The following is a 17689-nucleotide window of genomic DNA, read 5'->3' on the forward strand; positions in this document are numbered from 1 at the left end:
GGGCGGCTAGGTGGTGCAGTGAGTAAAGCGCTGGCCCTGGAGTCAGGAGGACCCGGGATTGGTTCCGGCCTCAAATACTGAACACCACCACCCCCCCCACACACACACACAATTGGCCATATAACCTTGAGCAAGTTACTTAACCCCAATTACTTTAAAAAAAAAAAAGGAATCCAAGATTTTCATTTCTCAGGTGAAAGCTTGCCAATATTTAAAATATTAAAGCTGAAAGAGGCCTTAGAGAGGATGTCACCTAACTTCACTGGGGATATTGAAGCCCAGAGAGGACAGGTGTATTGTTGAAGATCACACAGCAAGTTAGTGGCAGAATTAGAACTCAAACTCATATTTATTCACTTCAAAGGTAGATCCCATGATCCCACAAAATAAATTGTAGATCCCCTTACCTAAGGAAGACTCAAACATGGCTTGGTTGAATATAATCATCCCAATTCTGTAGAGTTCATTTAAATGAACTCAGTGTTTGTAGGTCCCCATGAATCACAGGGTGATGGGGAAAATCCATCAGTCAGTTTAAATGGTTCCATCTCATTCAAGCCCAGTATTACAGCTTTGTTATTGAGCATGCAGTCATGGCGTTGATGTGATGTAGCCTTTGTAAACACAGAATAAGAAAAAGATAGTTGGTTTTGTCACCAAAAAATTTAGGAAAAGCCACAAAATGTAGCAAAATTATAGATTCAGCTCCAGAGAAAATATATCACAATGTACCTGAATGCATTATTTTTAAATTGGAATTTCAGAGTCTTTCAAGTATAGTGACAAGCTAACTTGAAGACATGTTTCTGCATTGTCCTAAATATTGATAGTGTTAGTAGTGGGAGTCTGTTCTATGCCTCTTCCCTTGGGTGATTCCAAATCTTTTCAGCACAATTTTTGAGCTGGCAAATAAAGCCCTCTTACAATTTCTGTGAAATTGATTGAAAATGATCAGAACTTGAGTGAAACCTAATGGGTCCATTGGGTGATTAATGAACTCAAATGACACATGGCTGGAGTTTGACTCCACAACTCTAGTCTCCAGTAGGAAGCTTTCCATGGTGCTACCTGACTCTGAAGTTAATAAAAAGCTCACATAGCTAATTTAGTCAAACTAGCCCATGGAAGCAAATGTGTCAGTGCAGATAACTCATTAGGCATGGGCCAGAATCAGAAGATTGAAGAGATCTGGGCCTTGTTTTCATTCTGCAAACACAAGACTGAAACTACTTAGCTTCCACTAAAGGGACACAAGGCTGGGCAGGTTCTAAAAAGTTGGAAAAACATGTAGTACAGTTTTCTATAACTGGACATATGAGTTCCTAAAAATATCACTTAACTATGCAAAATCATGCAATAAAAACCACAGGACTTATGGAGAAAATGGGACTGGGGTCACAATGCTCCTGATCAGTGAATATTTTTTAAAAAAGGAACCTAATGAAAATGGCAGTACAGTTCTTCTACATGTGAATGGTTAAAATACATATACTGCAATAAACGAGGGTGGAAGTGGCTTTGGGTTGCTGTTCAGGTTGTATTCAGGTTGTCAGAGGACTGAGACTAGCAAAGTTGAGGGCCTTAGTGGGCACTGGTAGGAGATTAGGGATGGGGTAGGGGAAGATCAGTCTTCCTCAATCCACAGCAACTACTATGCCACAAAATGTACAATAAATATGGCACTTGAAAAAGATCCAAAGTTTACTTGTGAAAGTATCAGAAAGGTTACATCTGGTGAATTCTTGTGAAGTGGTATTATCTATCTGAGGAACAATGGACTCAGTGTACTTAGGTAATTGTTTGAGGTGTGTGCATATGTATCCTTTGTGCTTGGTTTTCTGTTTCGCATGGATGAAATCACACATGGACCAAAGCAAAACATGCTAAAATAGTCCCCTACTATATAGATAGAATTGAAACAAATTTTCATTTTCAGAGCATGTGTTATAGCAGACCTGTCTGTAAGCCTAGTGATAGGCTATATAAGTCCAGGGTCAGCAGAACGGAGTATAGAAAGTATTATTGTCAGAAGGTTGGCCATGAGTTGAAGAATTCTTTGACCTTGGCTATGTGTGAAATAGGTAAGAGTGTGAAACATGCTTCAGTTCTGTGTGACCCATACACTTTGGTAGCAGCAGTGCCAATGTGGAAGAAAACAGGGCAGAGAGTACTCAGACTCTTATTGTTGTACCATATTGATTTATATATGTACATGTGATCTCCCTCAATGGAATGTAAGCTTCTTGAGTTTCACTTTGTCTTTGTACCCTCAGCATAATGCCAGGGACATAGGAGGTGTTTAATAAATGCTTATTGATTGATTAGCAAACTACAAACATTTTTATTTTTAGTACACCTGATGGACAATTTTTCTTCAGTGGTACAGTACTGGAGAATCTGAACCATATTCACGATGGCATATCTACTATAAATTCAACTGGAAGACATAAGGAAGTTGTACCTAATTGATTGAGGAATGGCTAAACAAATTATAGTACATAAATATATTGCATTATAACTCCATCATAAGAAATAATAAATATGAAGACTACAGAGAAACATGAGAAGGCTGAAAATAAACTGATGCAAAGTGAAGTAAGCAGAATCAGAAAAACAATATAAACAAATGTCTACAACAAGATGTTTGGACAAAAAACAAACAAAATGTGTTGAATGTGAATTATAATACTCAAATAGCTCCATAGAAGAGATAGGAGAATGTACCTCCCTTCCTTTTTTGTGATAATAGGGTACTGTAGGTGAGGAACCCTAAAAATAATGATATACTTGATTTATGTTTTGGGTCTTTTAACTGAATACATGATACCTGTTTTTTTTTTAATTTCTTGACCATAGGTAAATGAGTATCCAGAGAAGGAACAGACCAAGAAAGACCTTGCAAATTTCATAAGGTTGAAAGAACATCAGAAAGAGGTAGGTCCCCTTGGCAACCTCTATCAGTAAAGAGACTGCTGGAGCTGGTAATGGCAGTAACTGCATCTGATAAAGAGCCAACCTTGGCAAGTGGCCTGCTTGACTCAGGCCCCAAAGCAGATTAATCCATCAGGCTATATGTTGTATCCTGCATGGAGATAATCAGGCAGAGCTACAGAGTGACTCTATGGGTGATACCATACCAGGTGGAGATTTCATTGATAGGAGAAAAGGACTTCCAGAGCCAGGAGTCACAAGGTAACCCTAGGCTCCATATGTTTTCTACATATGTGCGTCAATACATTTGTGCTTTAATTTTGATCCCACTCTACCCAGGAAACAAGTGTATCATACCGTAGTGGATGGTGTGCCCCCAACTAGGGGGAGGTTAATTGATGACTACTGTCCTTGTTATTCCTTCTCAGTAAACTTCCCTTTGTAAAAATTAATTGATGCCATACTGGTGAGAGCTTGAGTAAGGGTAGTGGAAGCCACAATTTACCCTGTGAAACCTGAAGTCAGTCTCCCAATGCGGACTCAAGTTGCCAATGTAAATGGGGGTTCGGAGAATGAGCCTAGGATAGGTGCCGCTGTAGGTGAAAGCTTTGCCTAGATTAAATTTGGAACCCTTCTCATTCATGGGGACCCAATGGAGAGAGATTCTCTATACAGGACTCTTATTATTGGATACTCCAGTTTCAGGGATTCATTACAGGAAAAAAAATGAGCACTTTTTTCTTTTGGTTTAGACCACAGACAGTCTATTTCCCGTTGTGTTCTCTTTACAAATTGGATCAGTTTCTTTGAGATAATTTTTTATTGTTTAAATGCTTGTGTACTAAAAACTATTGTTTCATTGTACTAATTTCTTTAAGATCATCTGATTATTTAATTGTACATAGCTCATAAATATTCATTTGTTTTCTTTTTTACAAGTAAGCAGACATAGATGCTTGCATTATTGTGGGATTCTTATGGTCTGCAATTCATTAGAATAAGCTTTACTAATAATTCTAGAGATATTGAGTACTCAACCCCAAGTTTGTTATACCTTTTGCAACCTCATAAACATTTTAGGGTTTAACTGATCCTTTTTTCTTTCCTGTAAAACTGAACTTGCTTGTCATATTGTTGGGCAAATGTGGAATTCCATTGGGATGTCTGTGCAGTGGCAGGAATCGATTGAACAAATTTTAGGTGTCCTTTGATATAGGGATCCAGAAGAAATTTTCCCAGATTTTTAAGGTAGGTGACCTATGGTAGAGGAACACCTGGAGAATTTTTTATGTGTTCTGTGTAGAAAGGGGCACCTAGAGATTTTGGTCAGACCCCAGTTAGATAGTGTTGAGGGAATTGTGGAAAAATTTTTACCCAAGACTGTGATTTATCACCTGAGGGTAAGGGGCCCCCATCCCTACTTGGTAGATTGCAGCAATACTCTGCATTTGAAAGCCTCTGAGGAAGAGAGGGAATCGTCTACACAAACAGTTTGTATTTACACCGAATTCTAACTCAGTATTTAATAGGTCATCAGGTCTTTCACCTATTGAACCACCTGAAAAGTTTTCATCATCAAACAGTACAAGCCACTTAGTTAACATGACTAAAAAACAGCATCCAAAGTCCTGTATGTTAGATTAGAAGAAGGCAGAGACTATTGTATGTGCTCTGTACCACCCACCAGGAAGGGGGAATCTGCTAATGCCCTAGGACTGGTCCTTCAGTAGCCAATTCCCCTTTTATAAGAGATAGCTCTCTGGATGGGGGAATGGAAATGATATATTGGGAAATTAATGTGATATAAAAATAAAAGTTGGCAGTGAATTTTGAAGAATTATATTTTTTTTAGAAAGAAGTTGGAACTAAATAGAAAGTGTTCACCATACTCAATGAACATATCTTAGGCAGAATCCAAATGAAAAAAGTCTCCTGGTGCTCCTGTTTGCTCATAATATTGTGTTAATTGCATTGAATTCTGCAAAAGTACAAATCCTCCTTGATGAATTTCATAGTCATTTGAAAGGACCATTCCTTTCAACCACATACACTAAACAAACTAAGCAGGTGAAAAATGCTAATTCTGTAAATTATAACCTGCAGTTTTCCAGGCAGCCCAAGGGGCTTGTGCATCTATCTATCTATCTATCTATCTATCTATCTATCTATCTATCTATCTATCTATCTATCTATCTATCTATCTATCTTTATCTCTACATCTATATATATATCGGACAGCCTTGCAAACAGGTCCAGAAATAAGGAGATCAGGCTAGATTGCTTAAAGGAGATTATGCAGTGCTCTTCATAAGTGACTTGATACCACTGAACCCATATTTTAAAGCCAATATTCTCTCTGTGATGCCAGATTGGTGAGAATTACCACTTTAGGTGGCCCAAAGGAGAATTAAATGATTTTAGCAATGGTAACTTTCATGTGGGAATAGTGTAAAAGACAATGTTAAGCCCATATATGACTATGTCTATAGCTAACATTTGTATAGCACTTATTACGTGCCAGACTCTGTGCTAAATTCTTTACAATTATTATCTCATTTGATCCTCACAATAACTCTGGGCAATAGGTACTGTTATTATGCCCATTTTACAGATGCAGAAACTGAGGCAAACAGAGATTAAGTTATGTGCCCATTATCACACAGCTGCTAAATGTCCAAGGCAGTTTTTGAACTCAGGTCTCCCTGACTTTAGAGCCAGCACTCTGTCCACTGAGCATTTAGCTGCCCCAAAAGGAGGTAGATGGAGCATAGAGTGAGAATAAAGGATAAGTGATTAATTGCTAGAGGGTTCTACTTATACCAATGAAATATTTGGAGGATCCTTGATAGGATCTTGGTGGCAAGATATGGCATGGACCCAGAAGTGATGGAGATATTGGTATGTACCTCAGTGGTGGAAGTACCCACATTGACAGAACCATCTATGACTCCACATATTCCAGGACCTTGGCACTTACTGTGGGAGAAACCCCTGAATTCTCTTCTGCTTCTGTGTCTTCATTTATGGCTCTTATAAATATTATAAACAACTCCCACTAGAAGGCTATTTTTCATGCCCAAAGTAGAAATAATACATGTAATAGTTAATTGTCTGTAGTCACCTTGATGAAAAAAAGAAGAAAATATTTTGACTATCAAAACAATACTTTAAAGGGTAATCATGGAGCTTAATTAACATTCCTAAAATTACCAGCAGATCCCCAGATGAAAGTGAAATACAACGTGCAATTCTTTATATTAATGATCCCCATTCTAATGAGGTAATTAAGGGGGTTATCAGAACTCTCTAAATTTATGGTACAATGCATGGATAGGATTTTTAAAGCATATTTAAAAGTACAAGCTATTACCAAGTCTGTTTTCTAATTATGAAATATTTCTATGTCTGATGTTATAGATCATATAATTTATAACTCCTCCAGGATTACTGATTTGGCCTGGAATTTGGGAGAAAACAAGACTTTAACCTCTCTACATATTTGGCTTCAGATCTTGATTTTACTTTGTCAGTGTAGCTGGTCCTGGAAAAACCAAGTACATTTCTATTTGAGCTATGAATTTGCCACAGAAAGACAGCACTGCCTCACCCTGGCACATACAAAACGCCACCATTTTGGAGGAAATAAATCACTTTAATCTTACCGAATGTCAAAATTAGAGCTAAAGGACTGATGAAATATCAGAACTGGAAAGATCCTTAGAAGATCACTGAGTTCTAATTAGGACTCATAATTGAGGGTGGGAGAAGGAAATGTATATGACTTGTGAAACTATATAAGATAGACATGGTGGCATATGCCTGTAGTCCCAGCTGCTGGTGAGGCTGAAGCAGAATGGATTGCTTGTAGCCTGGAGCTCTGAACTGAAGTGAGGGTAAAGCTGATACGATATTTACACTACATCTAGCATAAGTATGGTGAACCCATAGAAGGTGCCAAGGGCCAGGGCTACCAGGCTGGAGGGGGGGGGGGGGGGCAAGAAAAACTATATGAGATAAACATATAGATGTTGTTATGGGAATTCAAAGAAAGGCAAGACCTTCACAATTTAGGAGGTTGGAGGTGACCAGAGAAGACAACAAAGGAATAAGCTTCTAATACAATGTAGTGAACTCCCTGAGAGCAGGGATAGTTTCATATGTTGTCTTTGTTATCTCCCAAGCATAGTTCCTGGCTCATAGTAAGTCCTTAATAAGTGCTCACTGAATGAATGAATTATATAATATATATTATATATTATAATATTTATATATATAATATAGTATATATAATATATAATTATATATTATATTATAATATATATTATATAATATATAATTATATATTATATTATAATATATATTATATAATATATATAATTATATAATATAAGGCACATTTCAACTGATGGAGAGGGGTAGGGAGGAGGGAGGAAATTCCAGGAAAAGTATGAGCTAAGGTTCTGACATAAGGCAGTGTAGGACATGTTTGGAGATGGCATGTGGCTTGTTTTGATTTGAGTATTGGATATGTAAAGGGGAGTATTGGTATGTAAGGCTGAAAGGGGAGGTCATGGTTATGGTCACAATGATGGAGGCTTACATTTTGATAATAACTCCGGGAGTCAGGCAATGGAAAGAGTTCTAGATCTGCAACTGAAGTATCTGAATTTGAATCCTGTCTGCCATTCACTACTAGTGTGACTGGACAAGTCATTTCACTTCTCTGGGTTTCAGTTTCTTCCTTGGTAAAGTGAGGGTCTTGAACCAGATGACCTCTAAGGCTGCTCACTCTAAAGCTATTTTTGTGGTCATTGGTGAGCTATTGCAGTTTTAAGCAGGAGAAAGATGTAATCAGCCTTGCACATTAAGCACATTCATATTCCTCTAGCAGAGAAGGATGGCTGGGAGCAGGGAGAGACTAGAGGCAAGGGGATCAATCAGCTTGGAAGCTATTGCAGAAGTTCAGATGACCCCTACTGAGGACTTAGCATAGGGCTATGAGAGGAAATAGGAAGGGGGTGGGTGAAAGATGTAGTAGCACTGACAGAATTTTGTGAAGGAGTGGATGTTGAGAGGTGGCACAGAGACAGAGAATTCAAAGATATTTTGAGCTGAAAACCTAGGAAAATTACAGTGTACTACATTGAGATCAAAGGGCTGAAGCAAGTGAAATCTTAGGGGAAAAAAGCACAACTGCAAAAGGTCTTTACAGTTATAGTCAAATCATTAAACATTTCTATGATAACATACTTTGGCAGCTGGATAATTGTAACATATCTTGATTAGAGAGTGAATCGTTGTGCATCTAAATTTTCTACAGTGGTTCTTTCTGTCTGATATTTGTTGCAAAACTGAAAGAAAACATGGAAGATCTTGTAATAAATGTAGTCTGCTTAATCCCCAGCAATCATACCCTCATCATTAATAAATTAAATAGTGAAGATATCAGAGCATGTTAAGTGAATCAAAGAGACTGCTGCCACTTGGCTTACTTAAATAGACCAAAATGCACCACCTTCAGATAATCCCACACCCCCAGTATTCTGTTCACTCCGGTGAGATGATAAGAGTTGGTGTTTTCTACATAGATTTATGGTTTACAAAGCACTTCACACAGACCACAAGGTCATAAATTTAGATGTGGAAAGAACATAAGAGGTCATATATTCTAATACCCCCCCCCATTTTACACATGAGAAAACTGAATCCCAGAGAGGTGAAGGGATTTGGCCAAGGATACATAAGTAGTAAAATACATTGGCAAGATTGACACTGAGACCTTGTTCTTCCAAATCCAGTGCTTTTCCCTCTGTATCTTACAATAACCTCGTGAAATAGGCACCACATCTCTAGCTATCTTCATTTTCCAGGTGGGAAAGCTGAGGCTCAGAAGGTTCAATGACTTGCCCAGGATTGATAAGTTGTCAGGTGTCTAAGTTAAGATTCAAATACAGTTCTTCCCTGACTCCAGATTCTCTGTTTTTTTCTTTTATCTCATGCTGCTTTCCCCAAGGGTATTATGGACTCATGGGCCTCATACATGGCCTCCTGAGCAGCAAGCAGGGCTAACTATAAAAAATAAAATAGAATCCTCAAGAGTGGAGGAATGAACTTTATGGATGTCCTGATTTTACAAAGATACTTAAACTAGGAATATCATGAAGGGAGAAACTACATTTAATCACAGTTACATGTTCAAGTATTTGTTGCATTCAGTGATAAATAAAAAACAAACTAGTTAAACGACAGCTGAGTATTTTTAAGTCAGTTATCAGACTAGTTGGGAAAAAGGGCAGTGAGAGGAAAGTTTTTGCTAAATTGACTTATTCTTTGACTGAATCAACAGAAAGAATAGAGTTTTGTCTCCTATGTGGCTAATTTCAACAACCAAACTAGATCAAGCTACTGGCTCAATCCATTTAATGTCAAAATCAGTCATTAAGTTGATAAAAAAAAATGAGTACCGGATAAGGGTTGTCTGTGGTCTCAGTTTAAAGCCCAACAAATTAAATTTTTCATGTTAGTAAATAGTTCTTGGAGGTTTTACAGAAAACAATGTTGCCATAATCTGTAATTTAATCAGTGAGTTCTTTCCACCAAAGCAGAGCACAATTGGTCTATAACATACTAGGCAAGCCTTAAGAAGTTGTCTGAGGCTCAGGGAGATTAACTGACTTCCTACAGGGTTATACGGCTAACAAATGTCCAAGGCGGGATTTGAACCCAGCTCATGTCAGTTCCCAGTCTAGTGTTTTCAAATATATTCTGAAAAAAAGGGGTGGGTATAAAGAAGAATATGAATCCTTCTGAAGCAGGAAAGCTTACAGGCAAAAAAAGACAACCACAGTAAAATAGAACAAAAAATATCACTCCAGGGGCTTTTAACAAACAGAAGAGAATATTAGAAATGAAAAGATCCTCAAGCCACAGTCGGACCAATTTTATCAGTAGGCAAACATGATGCCATTTCAAGAAAGCAAAAGGGAGAAAAGTTATCTGGGTATTTAGAAATTAATATGGACCTAAGAAAAAAGAGATAAATCAACTTCCAAAGAATAGCCAGTATAAGGAAAAATTAACATCTGCAAACCACAAAGTCTAGGTGATGAATTGTAGTTTCCAACAATTGCTTAAAGATCTGCCAAACACTAATAACACTGTTGGTAGAGCTGTAAATTTGTCAAGTTGTTCTGGAAGACAATTCAGAATCCTGGGAGAAGTCATTAAATAGTTTTACCCTTTGACCCAGAGATCCCACTCCTGGGTATATATCCCAAAGAGGCTAAAGGCAGAAAGAAAGTTCTTATATATGATAAAGTATCCACATTAGCCCTCTGTTGTAGCAAAGAACTGGAAACAAAATAGTTGTCCATTGATTGGGAAATGTCTAAATAAGCAGTAGTACATAAATGTGATGGAAGATTATGGTTCCAAAAGAAATAGAAAGTATGAAGAATTAAAGGAAACTTGGGAAGACTTATATGTAGCAAATAATATAAATGATGACAATGGTTAAAAGCAATTGAACTCTCATGAATTGTAGTGAATAATCTCACTTCTGGAGAAATGATAATGAGAGACATGTTCCTACCTTCCTTGGGGAGTAGGGGTAGGAAGTACTATGGATGTAGAATGTGCTATATATTTTCTGACTTGGCTACTATTATTGGTTGACTTTGTTTAAAAGATTTTTTATTATAATGAGAAGTTCATAGGGGGTGTTGTGGGGTTAAGGGAAAATAAGTGGTGTAGAAGCCTATAAACATTTAGGAAACAGGTAAAAATCAAGTTGCAGTAGGGAGAAGTGCTCAGCATTGCTGTGTAATGGAAGGAGTGCCAGACTGGAATCAAAGTACCTAGACTTGAATCCCAGTTTGATGTAGGCTAGGTATATGACCTTGGACAAGTCATTTCCTCACTGTCACCAAAAGTTTCCTCATTTGTAAAAATGAGGTGGTTGATCAGTAGTTCACATTCAATGGTCAACAAACCCATCAGGAGTTGGCAATGATGCACCAAGTGGTTCATGCTGAAAATTCTTTAATGATTCCTTAGGAAGTAAGTAGTTGCCCAATTATGTTACAAATGTACTATTTCTCTTTGACCACAAGCGTGTGCATGTGTGAAGCATCATGAGTTTGTTTCTGCAGTGATTCAAATCCGGAATGAACACAAACACAAAGATGTTGCTGTTCAGGCAGTGATCCTATCAAACTGAATGCTTCTGACTAAGAGCAATGTGTCCCTTCATTTTATCAACCTATCACCAATTGTTTTTCATTTTAAATCTCATTTTAATTTAATTGAAACCCCACCACAAGGATTTGTCATTTCAGCTCAAACTGATGATAAGACACATGTGTGTATCCCTATTTGTGTTCTTTACACTGCACCAGTGTAGCTCCTTTCACTCTCTAATGGCAACTCAACAGCTGTGATCAAGATGTGACAAATAGTTGGGTTTTTGCAGAGCAAAGGTCAGGCAGTTTGAAAACAGTATCATTGGACACACACCTCACTAGGCATCTTGAAACCCTCATCATCATGGACCATCACAAACTTCTGCAGAAAGAAACTTTAGATTACCTCTCATTGCAATAGTAAGGTTGTTTGATAAATTAAACTTTCCTTCTGTTTATATTACTATTCTTCTATGGGGTGGATTTTTAAATTAACTAATTGGAACACTGGGCATTCATTCAGTAAAATGTCTACGAGGCAAAGCCAGCTTGCCAGTGATAGAAGAAACAAAAGTCACATCTGAAGAATTCTTTCCTTGCAAAGATTAGTTTCCATAAAAATGTTGTTAAAAATGAAGCAACATATGCAATTTAACTTTAAGTATATTTGTCACTTAACATAATGCTTGTCATTAGACAGAAGAAAATGAATATTTTTATTAACTATTTTTCTTAATTGGTTAAATCACTGAACATAAAAATAATTAATTACCATCACTCCGCAAGACAGCTTGTAAAATTCTACAATTCTACTATTTTCTATAGTAAAATTCTACTAATTTAAGTGAACATTTTTACTTTTTTTGTTTTAATTCAAAATCCAGAAATAAACTTGGTGTGAAATCAGATTTAAGATTGTGTTTATCTAACGTTAGGCCAAAGTATTACACATTTTTGTTCAGATAAAAAGTCCAACATCAAAATTAAATGTATACATGAACATTATATTATGTTAAAAATATTTCAGGTTGTAACATATTTCATCAAACATATTTCTACAAGATTTTTTAAATGAAATTTTTAGGAGAAAGAAATTTAATATGATGACTTAAAGATAATGGCTAAGCATATAAGGTCTCACTGGATCACTTTTAATTCCTACAGAATGTCCCACATAAAATATTTGTAACTATTTTATAAGTAATATTATAATTTTATATTTCATTTTTATAACTGTAGTTAGAATAAAAGGTTATATTTTATAATTAAATTATATAATACAAATATTAATTTCAAGCTTTGGGGGGAAAAGCTTTTTGCGGGAAAACATTGCAGTTATTGTAAGTACTTAATGAATAAATCTAAAAGAATTAATAGTATATTAAATTACCCTGAGGGTTCACAACACATTTTGCTGTTGTTGTTGTAGAAAAGGGTTCTTAGAACAAAAAGTATTAGGAACCACTGGGCTAGATGATCCCTTATAACTAGTTTCAGAAGATTGTTAGATATAACTACTGCATCATGAAAAGCAAACAGAATTCAGAGTCGGGAAGACCTAGGTTCAGCTACTGTCCTTGTGACCTTAGACAAGTGAGTTAACTTCCCAATGCCCACAGGGAGCTATCTAAAGCTATAAGTTAAAAGATAGTTGCTGATCTGCATTGATATAGAGAGTTTCCATATAATGAATTCTGTACACTGATGAAATCACAAGTCTACATATAAAAAATAATAATAACATAGAAATATAATAGGTATGATAAATTTAATTTATGTGAATTCTCTCATAGATGAGGGAAAAGTAACCTGAAAACAGATTTCATAGTAATTAATGTGACGTGCTTTAGAAGATGTTAATAAATGCAAACTTTATGATTCTCTGACTTGTAAAAAAAAAAAAAGAAAAAAAAGAAAAAAATCTTGTAATGCTTTGAGCCTTGTAAACCTGTGTGCTTGTAAGGAGTTACCAAGTGACCTGAGGTTGGACAGGTTGAGGGTAGAGGTCACATAATGAAGTTGCCAGATTATTTGGGTGGGGGCAGTAAACCAGAATGAGACTTGAGAAGTCCCTTAAAGTGTACCTGGGCCCTTTGTGCATGGAGGAAGCCTCTGTCTTGGAGTTTGCTCTCCTTGGTTCTTCTGACAGTCACTACAATGCCATTTTCCCTGTACCTCATATTGCATTTAGCCTTCAGCACATTTTACTAGGCCACAGCAATTGTAGCCTCCTGTCCTGGTCCTTTCCACCCTTCTGTTTTCATTGATCTCATGCCTCCTGAAGTTGTCCTTAGTTCCCAGAAGATGGCAGTCATTCCCTTTCCCAGAGGATCAGCTCTTTTATAGAACCCCCTTGCTGAAGGTATCTCTATATTAGAAGCATGCTCTTGTATGTATTTAAATTCCCTCACCATCAGGCCTCACACATAAAGGGTCTTCCAGAGCTCAGATGTGTTTATTCCTGCACATTTCATAAATGGGACACCATTTCACAGTATAATTTTTCTTAGTCTAACTTTTTTGCCTTCTCTTAATGCCTGTGTGGTGTGCCCTTCCACACACAGATTAACACTTCCAGTGATTCTAATAGCTCTCCTCCATAATAAATTTGTTATCATTGTTGTTTAGTTGTTTCAATCATGTCTGTCTCTTTGTAACCCCATTTGGGGTTTTCTTGGCAAAGATACTGAAGTTGTTTGATATTTTCTTCTCTAGCTCATTTTACAGATGAGGAAACTTAGGCAGATTATGGTTAAATGACTTGTCCAAGGTCACACAGCCAGTACATGACTGAGGCCATATCTGAACTTAGGTCTTCCTAATTCTAGGGCTAATATTCTATTCACTGTACCATGTAGCTGCTGCCATTATCACTTTTTTACCTAAGGCATCTGGGCAGAGGTATTCAAATTGCCCAAGGCTGCTTTCCAATATATCTAGCAGAAAAAAAGAGGGAGTTATATATTCCCCCCACATTACTATATGCCAGGCAGAGAGAGAGAGAGAGAGAGAGAGAGAGAGAGAGAGAAACACTGCATAATAATAGGACACATTTCTATAATTCTATCCAAAGTTTACAAAGTGCTTTGTTTTGTCTCCTAATCACTATGAGAATGGAAGTATTATTACCTCAATTTTATGGATAAAGAAACTGAGGCTCAGAGAGGTTAAGACCTTGTACATGTTCACATAGCTAGTAAATGTAAAAAGCCAGGATTCAAATCCCTGATGTCCTGAAGATTACAGCAGTTCAGAAAAAAAACAGAATGAAATAAACCTTGGTGTAGCTGAATGACTTTGAAAAGTAGCAGGTAATAGAAAACTTCCAAAATGTGAAGCAAAATGATCCCAGTTCTTACCATCTTGATGTGTGAACCTAGTAATTAGCAGGATGAGTCGTGTGGCTACTTTTCTTTGTGGAGCTTATCGGAATAAAGCCCTTTCATTTTCTTCAAAGGGTTCTCTGCATTTGGATGAGTTACATGAGTAGTAAGCAAGATGAGAAAGAGGTCTCTTGCATTTATTACAAAAGCCTTTTTTCAAATAGTAAAAGAGCTTTAAAGGCAGTGAGTGAAGAGAAGGTAATAAATCTATTTTCTGACTGTCATCATGCATTGGCTCTAATGTAGGCATTCACAAGAGTATTTGGGTCCACATTCCTCCCAAATGATAATGCAGAAGTGGTGAGTGACATGTTGATCCTGGGCTATCCTTTTTGCCTGTACCGTAAATTATAAACTCTAGCTTGGCAAGCAAAGCCTTCCACAACCTGTCACTAGCCAACCTTATCTCATGCCCTTCCCTCTCAGGTATTATACCTTGGTGAAAAACTGGAATACTCACCCTTTCCTTAATGTATCCTTCCCATCCCCGCCTCAGTGCATTTCATTACCTCAATCATTACCTTAGAATGTCTTCCCAGCCCCACCTTCCCCTCTATGTGCTGCTCATCCTGGTAGCCTCCAATTCTGCCCTTTCTCCAGCCATTTAGAAGTGATCTCTCTCTCCTCTAGCCCCTCAGAGCAATTTCTAATTTTTTTATGCACTTAGCATTTATTTCACATCATAGTTACTGCGTATATATATATATACATATATATACATATTTGATTTCATATTATGGTTATGTTATAGATTATGGGCCTGTTGGAAGTGGGACCTATGTCTTTCTTTGTAGCTCCTCCCACACGTAGCAGTGTCTTGCACATAGCGGGTACTCAATAAACATCTCTTGAATCAAGTTGAATTGCTATTATGGCACAAAAGGAAGTATATGGACTCTTTAAGGGGTAGCATCTTGTGAGGTAAGGGCAGTCAGGTGTCTGAGCTGGATAAAATGGTAGCATAGTGGATAGAGTACCTGGCCTGGAGTCAGGAAGATTCATCTTCCCTAGTTTAAATCCAGCCTCAGACACTTACTAGCTGTATGGCCCTGGGTAAGTCGTTTCATCCTGTTTACCTCAGTTTCCTCATCTGTAAAATGAGCTGGAGAAGGAAATTGCAAACCACTCCAGTATCTGCCAAAAAAGCTCCCAATGGAGTCATGGAGAATCAGAGATTGCTGAAACAAATGAGCCACAGCAAAAATATTCGGAGGTGGCACAATCAAGGGAGACCTAAGCATTGGAGAAATAAATAGAATCACCTATAAATTCATAGAAAGAACCATCAACTAGTATTCACAGGGAAGTACTAGAAACAACAGAAACCATTTAGGGCTGTAGTGATTGGTGTCATAGTTCCATGGCACTATTCAAAAAGTAGAGTATCTATTTTCTAAAGATACCACATGACACCATGTGAAGAAGGCACTATGGAACTGACATACCAGGGCTAAGCCAGAGAGCCTGAGGCTGGTAGATGGTACACTGGATAGAGTTCTGGACCTGGATTCAGGAAGACTTGAGTTGAAATATGTCCTCATACACTTAGTAGTTGTATGACCCTAGTTAAATCAGTTCTCTCTTCCTCAGTTCCCTGAACTGTAAAATTAAGATAATAATAGCAATCTCCCTCTCACTGTTGTGAAGATTAAATGAGATAATATCTGTAAAGTGCTTAGCAAAGTGCCCGGCACCTAATAGACACTTAATAAATGCTTATTTCCTTCCTCCCTCACACCTTCCTTCCTTCCTTCCTTCTTTTATTCCTTTCTTCCTCCTACCCTGCCTTTCTTCCTTCTTCACTTCCTCCTTCTCTTTCTTCCTTCCATACATCCTTCCTTTCTTCTCATCTATTGCATACCCTCCCTATGTTCCCATGACCTTTCCACATATTTATCAAAATGTCCTGTGTCCCTTGTTCAAAATTCAACAAACATATTAACTTCCTTCTGTTGGCTAAGCATTGACCCAGGCCCTGAGGAGACACAGACAAAGACCAAACAATCCCTGCCTTCAAAGAGATTGCATTCTACTGGAAGAAAATAAGAGTACATAAGTAAGTAAATATGAAATACAATAAATGTAATCTTTCTTTACTAGGCACTGCCTTGTCCCCTATTCACTCTTTCATTTATACTTAACATTGAACTGTTGAGATTCTTCTGTTTTAAGATAAAGTTTCCAAAAGTTTTATCTGAACCAAGACAACTCCCATGTCCACAACATTCCTCACAAACTGTATTAATATAGTTACTCATGAGCCCCAGTGGCAGGTCATTTCTCTCCAAAATGACAGGATTGATGAGTGTTCACTCTAGCTGAATAAGCCATGTCAGGGTAAGCTGGGCAAAAGCTGAAGTGATCCCTAATGTAAAAACTTCTGGGGGGAAAATGGACAAAACCTGAGGAGAAAATTATGTGGAAATAGCTCCTGAAGCCAGTGGGCTCCTCATTGGACTACTCATTCATTAGGGTGCTAGCTACACATTTAGAGAAAAATAATCCCATTCAAGGAAGCCAAGTATCCAAACATGTGGCTGATATCAGGAGATGGACAATTCTACTGGAAAGGCTATTTGCTGTGAAGATAACTGGGCAAAAAGGGATATGGTACAAATTGCATAATACCTGCTCCTTAAAATCTGCACATTGATGGGGCGGCCAGGTAGCACAGCGAGTAAGAGCACCGGCTCCAGTGTCAGGATGACCTGGGGATCAAATCCGGGCTCAGATACTTAGCACCACACCCAGAAATAACTAGCCATGTAACCTTGAACAAGTTACTTAACCCCGATTGCTTAAAGATAAATAAATAAATAATAAAAAAATAAAAAAATCTGCACATTGGGACCTACTAGGACAGAGATAGAAGTTGATTCAGTCCATCAACCAGTTGCTTTGTCTGTACAAATTCCAAGCTGCTGGTTTGACTACCATAGTCCCTGAAAAGATAGGCTGTCTGCCTGGTAGAGCATCCCCACACATTGGATTTCCCTAAAAAACTACTGAGAAAAATGTTTCCATCAGGACTACTATTGAGGACAAAAATGATAGTCTGCAATAAAGGTGAATATTTGATAGGGAGCAGGGGACCTGAGAGAAACTGGAATTTGTCTGAGTCCAGGGAATTTACTATGTGTGCATCAATCACTTTTGTTTCAATATGATTTCACAATTTTTAAAGTACTTATGCTT

The sequence above is a fragment of the Petaurus breviceps genome, unplaced genomic scaffold (assembly GCF_028583685.1).
Source record: "Petaurus breviceps papuanus isolate PSGF00001 unplaced genomic scaffold, PetGlider_PUasm1.0 90881, whole genome shotgun sequence".
Classification (NCBI taxonomy): Eukaryota; Metazoa; Chordata; class Mammalia; order Diprotodontia; family Petauridae; genus Petaurus; species Petaurus breviceps.